This window comes from Oxyura jamaicensis, chromosome 5, assembly GCF_011077185.1.
Source record: "Oxyura jamaicensis isolate SHBP4307 breed ruddy duck chromosome 5, BPBGC_Ojam_1.0, whole genome shotgun sequence".
NCBI classification, from domain to species: Eukaryota; Metazoa; Chordata; class Aves; order Anseriformes; family Anatidae; genus Oxyura; species Oxyura jamaicensis.
Window position 1 is genome coordinate 60,307,352 of NC_048897.1, and position 9,533 is coordinate 60,316,884.

Below are 9,533 nucleotides of genomic sequence, written 5' to 3' on the forward strand. Positions count from 1 at the left end.
CAGATTCTACCTCAAAGATCAGGGAGCTGTAGATTGGTTGCTGCCATGAAAAAGTGTCTGGGTCTTTAGTGGATCTTTCCAGTGTCTGTATTATTTGATTTGGGTATACAATTATTCACATACCTGCCTCTCCCAAATTTCTGACACATAATCTTGACGTTAGCTCCAGTTATTTAATATCCAAACAGAAGCAGCAAACAAACACAAGCAAGCCTGTGATACTTCGAATGATTAGATATTTAGTTTTGGTATTGAATAATTTTTATTTATTATAGAGGACCTTCACTAATTTACTAAACACACAAGAGGCTTATAAGCTGGCCTGGATTTTGGGGCAAACATACAAGACTTCCACACTGTGCAGGTGTGTCTCATTTTTAAATTGTTGATGTGATTTGGTCTAGTGTTTTTGTTTGGTTGGTTTTGGTTTTGCATGGGGGGTGGGGGGGATTTTTGTAAGAAATAAAAAGTTGAATTATTGCCTCAAGTGCAAAACAAAACCCCAGCGTGACTGGAAGAAGGAAATAATAACACTGCATTTGGTGGCCATATGAAATACATGCGGTGATGCACTGCTTATCATAATGGACCAGGTAATAACAGGACTGGGGCTCCAACAGACAGATTCCAATTCTCCCTTCCCTCTAGTACCAGCCATACATTTCCTAAATACCCTAAGAGAACAGGCTGCAGATTCAACTTACCCTGAGCTTTGCATTTCTCAGCTATTGTCAATTTGCATCACAAGCATAAAGTTATCTAATGTACAAAAGCTTTAATGCTCCTTCCACATCATATAACAACACATGTTTATCTGAGTGCTAAATAAAAGCTTTCAGAACTTTAAAGTGACTTTATGAATTGTATGTACCATAAAATAAACATTAGAGTATAATAATATTCTGTAATTTGGAAAACAGCAACAAAAAACAGTAGAAGACAAAAGAACAAATGCTTGAATCATCTGCTGCGTGTCAGAAACATTAAATTAATTTATGCAATAATGTAAGCACAGTGATGTTAAGGTAATATGAAGGACATAAATTATACATTATTATTGTCAGTTCTAGCACTTATCCTTGTGGTATGTCAAAATAAATCCTGATATGTTAATATTTATAGAAATGAACAACAAGTGTTACAGCTCAGGGATTCATCTGTGATATTTTTATATATAATTTGCATTTGCACATATGGTCGTCATTGTCTTTTCTGTAATTTGAGAGGTAAGCATCATGCAATTCATTTCTAATGCATTTTACATTACCATGAAAGCACATTATGCTTCTTCCACTAGCGCTTTTCAAATAGATGGCCTGCAATGATTTAGAGATTGCACAAAACGACTCAGCAAATGGTTGACAATTTACCTGCAAAATCGGCAGTAACAATAGGTTACTGGTGAGTGAAGCACATTGCTAGGGACAGATTGTCTCCACAAAGTACATCCAGAAGTTCCCGCAGTGACATGTTTCTTGAGGATTAATACCCCCAGAGAATACACGTTCGTTCTTTACAATTTCACAAAAGGGGAGGGGATAATTCATCCTCCTTCCCCTAAAACTAAGGATCTGTAATTTACCTCCAGTTATCATCCCTGTTTTCATACAACAAACCGGTTTCTGGCTGAAGGTAACTGAATGTGACTTGACTTAGTATTTGAAGCTGATGGGAGCGATTTCCAGAAAAGCAATTCAAGAGAGGGTTCCCCCAAAGGATTAAGTACACTCCAAGTTGCTGCTACCTCAGAAGCAAGAGGCAGACATTCTTCCTTCAGCAAGAGACCATAATTTGTCCCCTGAGTAAGGGTGGGTTTGGGATTTTGGCCTTGGGCCATGTCTTCTGGGGTCTGGGAACCATGCTTTGGATAAGAAGGTAGCTATATATTGCTGAGTCTACAAGTAAGGCTACTGTTTCTAATTACCCAAAATCATATTGTTTTTTTTCCAGAAAAGAAGTGTGAAAATACTTATACTCCCTGAGTCAGCAGTAAAAGACAACCTAAGCCTTACATTTGTGTTCTGCTTATGGAAGGACTGCCATGTCAAAATGATTTGGCTGTGTCTGATGATCCTTTTCCAACTGTCTCGTACACAGCTGAAGTTTGTTGCCCCCAAGTTCATCTGTCAGGATTTTCAGTGTGGAAGAATCTAAGTTCAAATTTTTGTATCTTTATTAATGCAGATGCCTTATTTATTTATTTATTTATTCAAAAACTCGGCAGCCCTCACTAATACCAACTTTTACCTTTTTCTGGAAGGGCTCCTCTGGAAAATAGCCTCATAATTTTTGGTTTCGCCCCCAAAGTATTTCTGGGTCTGCTCGTATGTCTACAAAAATCAACCTAAATATTTATTTTGATGTTACCATAGGCCCTGAATGCCCAGAAGCCAAATAGTAGAGAAAGTCTGAGGATAAGCCATGAAGAACATTGACAGTTTTGCATTGTCCTACAAAACACAGTGAAACTCCATTTAGAATTTCATAAGCATACAAGGAGTTGCAAGAGAACACACAGGGAAGTATCAAAGAGCAGTTTCTGATCAGCATACTTTAAAATCAGCCTAACACCTGTAGGAAAAGCGGCTGCACAGGCAAAAAAAAGTGACAGTTTATGCGGTTCTGTAAGCCCTTTGTCAGATGTGACAACATGGAACAAAAATCCTACTTGATTCCGTATTTCAACAAGAGGGAAAAAACAAAAACAAAACAAAACAAAACAAACAAACAAACAAACAAAAAAACACCAAAACCAACCACCAACCCAACAGCCACATTTTAACAGAATCCGTGTACAATTCTGCAGAGTGAAAAATGGCACAAGGGAATACAATCTCTTCACAGAGCAAAGGCATACTTGAAAGAATTCCATACCAGTACAAGCAGCAAACCATATATATTGAAAGTATGTATGTGTTTATATATATATATGTATATAAAAGTAAAACACAGTACGTGGGTCTGATTTATCACTTGCCTTTTGTTTATAACTTTCTGTGCTTCACAGAAGTATAGGATTCTTTTCCATCATTGAAATGAAACTGCTGTCATCACTGCAGTGAAATGAAATACTATAAAAGGCTGCTTGAACGTTCTGGGAACAAAGAGGAAATAGCCTTGGTGTAAGTTCGGAAAAAGCTTCTAAGCATGCAACTTTACAACAGCATTCAGTCCCTTTGGAATAGGTCTTCAGCTACCATAAATGTTATCACTTCCCTGAAATCAGTGGAAAAATAGCAATTGATATCTACTACAGATTTGTCCTACCGACTTCAAAGGACCTAGTTACAGTGCACACATTTAAAGCAAATGTATAAATCTTTTCCAGCACTGGGGACTTTAATGCAAGCACACCAAATCCTGATGTCCTGACTTAATATTTTACACTATTCTTCTTCAGAAATCTCTCTTTGGAATCAGTCAGGATAAGTACTGAACATAGTACTACAAGGTGTTTTCAGACTGCGATGATACATCTGAGAGTCTGACATGTCGAAGCTGTTGGGATATACTCTTTAGCCAAATAAAGTTTTTAGTTTCATGTACGTTTCTATTCTGGAACTGAAAACTTTTTCATTTCTTGGGCTTAGGATAGAAGAGACTTTTTTTTTTTTTTTTTTTCCTCAATTGTATCTTTCCCAATTTAGATAAAACAGAGAAGAGAGTGAAAAATGGAGGGAGGTTGGAAATAAGCACATGTAGATATTATAAACTGATTCAGTACCAACAGGGAAAAATAAGAAATGCGAGAAAAAAACTTGATTTCTAAAATAGTGAATGTGTTTTGCAAACATTGTGTTGTTTGTTTCTTTTTTCAGCTTTATCAAACAGAAAACTGTCAAATATTTTAAAGTTTTCTATAAATGGTTTTTCCATTTTCCAGCCAGTTCTCATACACCCTGCCTCTTATGTTTTATGTATTCTTTGAGTAGAATTTTAGGAAAATATAAGATAATGTAAAGGTGTTTACTGTGGGCCCATCCTTCTTGAGCACTCATAAATCTTGATTAGGGGAATGGGACTTTAAGGTATAAAAGCACACTGTGTGTTCCTTCCAATTTCTCCCTCGCTTGGTTTCATCTAGACTTCTATTGTATGTATTTGTATAAATTGTGCAAAATTACTGGGAAATTCCAATAATGGGCATACAGAAAAACAGAGTAAATGGCACTTGCCAGCTAGAAGGGAGGTAAAGGTGCAAATTTATAGTGCATTGATAGGGCTAAAGCTGTCTCCACTCTCCTAGATTTAAAGGACCATTTACAAAATGGTCAATAGAGCAAAGGTACTTTCAAGAGATACTTGATCTGGGCTACCTAGTGAGAGCCAGGAATTTCTGGGGTTTAAGTGGAAGCCTGATGCTTGTTGCTTGTTTCTCTGTTTTCTTTTGAGTTTGCTATCACAGTCTTAAAATGAATTTTGGGGGTCAATTTTCTTTTTCACCCCATTGCAACTTTTCTACTTGTTTTCTCAGTGCTGCTTAATAATGGCTCCCTTGTTCCCTTTAGTCCTATCCATCACATTCCTTCCCTATTTTATCCTCCTTATCTTTCTAACCTTTTTATTATTATTATTATTATTATTATTTATTGATTTTTATTTTAATTGTTTCTCATGCATGGCCTTTCTTCTTGTCTTTCACTCATAGTGTTCTTCCCCCAGCTGACCCACAGTCTCCAGCAGCGTTGTCATCCAGAAGTTAACAGGACACACCCTCATCTTTTAGACAGGAAACCAGAAAGCCCCCAGGCAATCCTTCTGCATGGAGAAAATCCTGAACTGGCACTGAACCACTAAATCAACATATATGGCATAGTTTTTTCTCGCCCATGGAGCACAGGGTATGTCGGGAAAATCAATGTCCTCACTGGATGATCCTAGTGCAGTATCAGCTGCACTGAACAACCTTGCAGACAGCAAACCAGCCATGAGTTAGCACAGTCCTGATGTTAACCTAAATTACACTGGCCACCAGCAAACAGCTAGGGGATTTAGAATGGGTAAGCATGCATAAATATAATATCTTCAGTGTCTTCTGTTTCCAAAAGTATTTCTTTCTTTCTCCCTGCACGTGGCGAGCACCATGGCGTTCACTGGCCAGGAACATGGCTCTGGTCCCTAAAAAAAGTTCTGCTCCTCTTTCTGTCCATGGCACAAACTGGCAGGAAATTGTTATTGAGCACAATTTCCAAGAAATCACCTCTCAGGTCAAGGTTTCGTGATTCAGCTGAGCTCTTGTTTAGACAGAAGTCAAGTCTACGATATCCCCAGCAAGGTAGAGAAGCTGCGTGTATGTGGCTACAGTGAAGGAACAGAAGTCAGAGAGAACCAAAAAAGGTCAAACCCATACTTAGAGAGTTCTAAAGTGACATATCCACATATCCCTTTGTAAGGCAAAGCAACAACCACAATGACTTTCTGAAATTTCAGGATCTATTTATACTTTTCTACAACATTCACCGCGCTCACCTGGGATTACGTTGAGTCGGATCAGCTTGCTACTATATTGCTTCATAGTCTCATACTTATTTTTCGTTTCTTTTTTGATCTCTTAGGCATAAACATGAAGCATCCCTCATGCCACTGGTAAAAATAATAATAATAATAATCTAAAAATAAAACAGAAATACACGTTCACACTGAGAGAATTTTATTCCAGCTAGAGAACCAATACACCGAGTCATGTGGCGTGCACCTGTAGCTCACTCTTTCCTGTCTTTTACAGATATTAGGCTTTGGTAGTAAACATACATCCCACACTTTCTCAGGGTGGTATGGGGGTGAAATAGCCTGTGGGTATTGACAGCAGCCAGGCAGGGATGTGCATGTCAGCACCAGCTGTTCTCTGCAAAGAATGCGTGTTATCATGCTAAACAGGATGCATCTTTTCCACATTAGGCTGGTAAAGCTTTGCAACTTTGTCAACCTTTTTAACATTCAACAAATTCTTTTAAACATATGACTTTTAGTAAGTTAATCCATTCATTGTCTGGAACTGTGCAAAGTGACATAAAAGCACAATGAAGCCTAATTAAACTTGTTCTGTGAAAGCTAATTTGTCAAACCCAGCAGCATAGTTCATAGATAAATGCTAATATTTGAAAGTCAAATTAAAGTTGAAAAGGTTTGTAATAACAGTTAATTAACTCTTTTTTTGTTTTCCTCTCACAAACTTGAACCAGCTGAAATATTGCTCAGTTCATCTTTAACATTTTGGACCACAAAAATAAAATTCAAAGCTTTGAGATAAGCCTTTGATGTTGGTATTCTCTACAGATTATATATTATTTTAAGATCTCTTTGTTTAAAAATTCATTTTTATTATCCCTGCATGAAATGCATGGCAATTCCCCAAATAACTAACCATCAGGGCAATTAACATCTTCGATCGACACCATATTCCTGATAATTAATACAGACTTTGTACCTCCCCTGTGATAGCTGCAAGGGTTTGATTTTTCAGAGCAACTGTTCATTTACAGAATCAGTTTCATCCTAATGAAAATGGATTGTGAAACTTTAATGAACAAGACTTTGCTGTCATAATAATAAAGACTTTGAAACAACATGAAGACCTACATAACAAGCATCTCATGATACTAGTGTTGCTACACTATCAAACCAATTAAGCCATACAATGAATATTAACACCAGTGTTTTTCTAAACTATATGACACTAGATAAACTCATAAAAGTGAGCATAATTCTGCTTTGACAACTTTTGACATTATAGCTTAATAAACTAGCATCTGTAGAGCAAGATGGCTTGATAGGCCCTCCTCCCTTTGCCTTAGCAAAGGTAAGCAAAAATCTGGAAATCCCATTTACATACAGTGCCAGCATGCTTGCTACAGAAGGCAATGCCTTCTATCTCTGTGTGCCTCCGCTATGGGAGGAAGTATTTGTTAAAGCAAATGAGTACAAAACAGATCTGCCAAGAACACAGTCGCTGGTATGCAGGAAAGCACCTCCACACCACGATCCTGCGAAATAATTCATCTATTAAAAGCTGGGCTATCTTGGGGAAAGGTTTGCTGTTTCAAAATTAATCTTGGGTGGCCTTGCCACGAATTTCCTGTCAGCAAAGAGCTGGGAGCTTTTTGGTCACGTAATAAAAAAGGGATCTGCTGCAGGGCAGGCTGTCAGGCCAGGGCAGGGCCAGGAAGGGGCAGGCCCTCAGAGGGCGCCTCCTGCCCCGCCTCTCCTCACCACAGAGAGCCCTCGAGCTTGCCCAGGCGTCGGAGCTGCCTCCAGCCTAGCTCGGCCAGGCCTCGCCGGGTGCTCGTCTGGGCACACCTCGCACCTATCGCTGCGGACCCGGCTGGTCCGCGGGGCTGTGCTGGGCCCTGCCCTCCCCGTTGGGCCGGCGGGGCCTCCCGGCATGGCAGCGCCGCGCCCCCGCCTCGCCCCGAGGCGCTGACTGACCGCCTCCCGGCCCTGCAGCAGGCCGCCAGCTCCCATCCTGACACAAACCCTTCGGAGGGCACCCCCTCCAGGGGCTCGTTCAGTTTAAAAACGAGCCAGCGAACGGAACAGTAACAAAAAGAAACTAACTCGATTAAAAAGAAAATAATTTCGAGGAGGGAGCATTAAATTCTTCATCTGCTAAACCAAGCTGTTAGTGGTTTTACACTGCCCATCTCAACCGCTATGCAGGGTTCCCTGGAAAGTTCAGAAGGGAATTCTGCTCCACCTTTAGTGCCTGGATGAAAAGTCTTTCAAAGTTGTAATCAAAGCTATAATGCGCTCTTAGCTGTCATTTGGCTAAATCCCCTCTAACAGGGAAACGGCTGATAGTTCCCACGAAAAAAATGGTGCATGGGAGGGAGGGGATAGAATCATTAGTAAATAAATGAATGGGATGATTTTTAAAAAGAATAATTTGCTCAATCAAGAATAATTTGAACGGCATCTAAGTAGTCATGGAAAATCATAAACTATTACCCTATATAGTGCTCTGTTGACTATTAAATGTCTCCTTTTTCACACCACTGGCCTGAATGAATAACTTAGCAGCACAAAATTAGCCAGGTGGCAAAATGTGCTTGTGTCAGCTATTGGCCAAACAAAACAGCAAACAGCAAAGCTCCTTTTGCAGTGTCACATTAACCCCCTCAACACCAGGGTGTGTGTTTTTCTATCTGCTATGATAGAAGCACCTGGGAGCAGGCCAAAAGGGACCTGTTTGCTCTGTCAGCCCAGGAGCTCCTGCTCTTGCTCTACTTGTCCTAGTGCAATTTGAGGGATCAAAGAATCATTAAGGTTGGAAAAAAACCTCCAAGATCATCTGGTCATACCTCAAGGTCATCGCCATACTAGCAATGTCACCCACTAAACCATGTCTCTAGGCACCAGGTTCAACCTTTCCTTGAACACCCCCAGGGATGACCACTTCCCTGGGCAATCCGTCCCAGTGCCTGACTACTCTTTCTGAGAAGAAATGTCTCCTAATTTCTAACCTAAAACCTTCTCTGGTACAACTTGAGGCCATTCCCTCTAGTCCTATTACTAGTTACCTTTGAGAAGAGGCCAACCCCCAGCTCCCCACAACTTCTTTTGAGGTAGTTGCAGAGAACAACCCCAGTTCCCTCAGCCGATCCTCACAGGACTTGTGTTCCAGGCCCTTCACCAGCTTCAAAGCCCTTCTCTGGACACATTCCAGGGCCTCAATGTCCTTCTTGTATTGAGGGCCCAAAACTGAACACAGTACTCGAGATGGAGCCTCACCAGAGCATAGCAGAGGGGAGTGATCACCTCCCTGGTCCTGCTGGCTACACTATTCCTGACACAAGCCAGGATGCCGTTGGCCTTCTTGGCCACCTGGGCACACTGCCAGCTCATGTTCAGGCAGGCATCAGTCTGTACACCCAGATCCTTTTCTTCTGCACAGCTTTCAAGTCACTCTCCCCGAGTCCTATAGCACTGCATGGGGTCGTTGTGGCCAAAGTGCAGGATCTAACACTTAGCCATGTTGAACCTCATCCCACTGGCCTCTCCCCATCGACCCATCCTGTCCAGGTCCCTCTACATGGCCTTCCTACCCTCTGGCAGATCGACACTTCCCCCCAACTTGGTGTCATCTGCAAACTTACTGAGGGTGCTCTCAATTCCCTCATCCAACTCATCGATAAAGATATTAAAGAGGGTGGGCCCCAACAACGACCCCTAGGGTACACCACTGGTGACCAGTCGCCAGCTGGATTTCACTCTGTTCAATACTACTCTCTGGGCCTGGCCATCCAGCCAGTTTTTAACCCAGCAGAGTGTTAATGGCTATGGTTGTTTCCATACGTGACATCTGATATTATACGGAACAAGCTGTTCTGTAACATCTGTTCAGAAAAAAATATATTTTTAGATTTTCCTTAACAGGGGATTTTATGCACAATATCCTTTTACCTTATTACAGTCGTCTCTTCATGTTATCAGAGTACTTACCATTTTTTCTGTTTTCATATTCCCGTCATCTTATGTTTATCTTCAGCTTCCAAGAGACTTTTGGGAAAGGGACGTAAAGAACATGAAGCAGGAAG

At 40.7% G+C, this 9,533-nt stretch overlaps 1 long non-coding RNA gene across 1 annotated transcript; it reads right to left on the reverse strand.

The window, feature by feature from the left end:
* Positions 1–2,978: 2,978 nt before the first annotated feature.
* LOC118168347 lies at positions 2,979–9,473 on the reverse strand. Its single transcript, XR_004751504.1, has 3 exons — positions 9,439–9,473; positions 5,470–5,583; positions 2,979–3,094 (listed from the first exon to the last, which is right to left on the reverse strand). It is a non-coding gene; the product is annotated as an uncharacterized LOC118168347 (long non-coding RNA).
* Between the last annotated feature and the right edge of the window lie 60 nt (positions 9,474–9,533).